This window comes from Stenella coeruleoalba (genome assembly GCF_951394435.1).
Source record: "Stenella coeruleoalba genome assembly, chromosome: 20".
Lineage (NCBI taxonomy): Eukaryota > Metazoa > Chordata > Mammalia > Artiodactyla > Delphinidae > Stenella > Stenella coeruleoalba.
The window spans coordinates 56,030,146-56,030,750 of NC_137166.1; positions in this window are offsets into that span (position 1 = coordinate 56,030,146).

The window sequence follows — 605 nt, forward strand, 5'->3', positions numbered from 1 at the left end:
CCCCTCCAGTCTTAAAGAGATTAACACACACACAAGAGATAATTGTATCTTGAAAGTGTTATTTTTAAACTAATATGAACCAAATTTTGCCATATTATCATTCTAGTTTAGATCTCGAGTATTCTGTCTGTTGATGATAAGAATTGGAATTAGGGTTGAAGTTAATAGAACATTGCCATCATGATTAATCCTAAAACAAATGGACTAGTTTTAATTTTTTTTTTTTAATTTTTAGTGGAGTATAGCTGCTTTACAATGGTGCGTTAGCTTCTGCTGTACCGCAAAGTGAATCAGCTTTACGTATACATATATCCCCTCCTTGATCTTTGGAGTAAAATCTCCCATTTTGATTAAGAGAATTAATTAAACTACTTAGGAATCGTCCCTAAAATCGAACTCCCTAGACCACAGTCATTTCTTCAAAAGAGTGTTTTCTGCATTGGTGTGAAGATGCTTGCTTAGAAGGTTGGTAAACAAGCCTCAAAACTGTTCCCTGACAATTAGAATAGAACCTTCATGGCTGACTATGTTAGTTACAAAAAAAAGGGATAGTTGCAAGTTACTATATAATATTACTATTTTTGTTACTTCACAATATATATGAA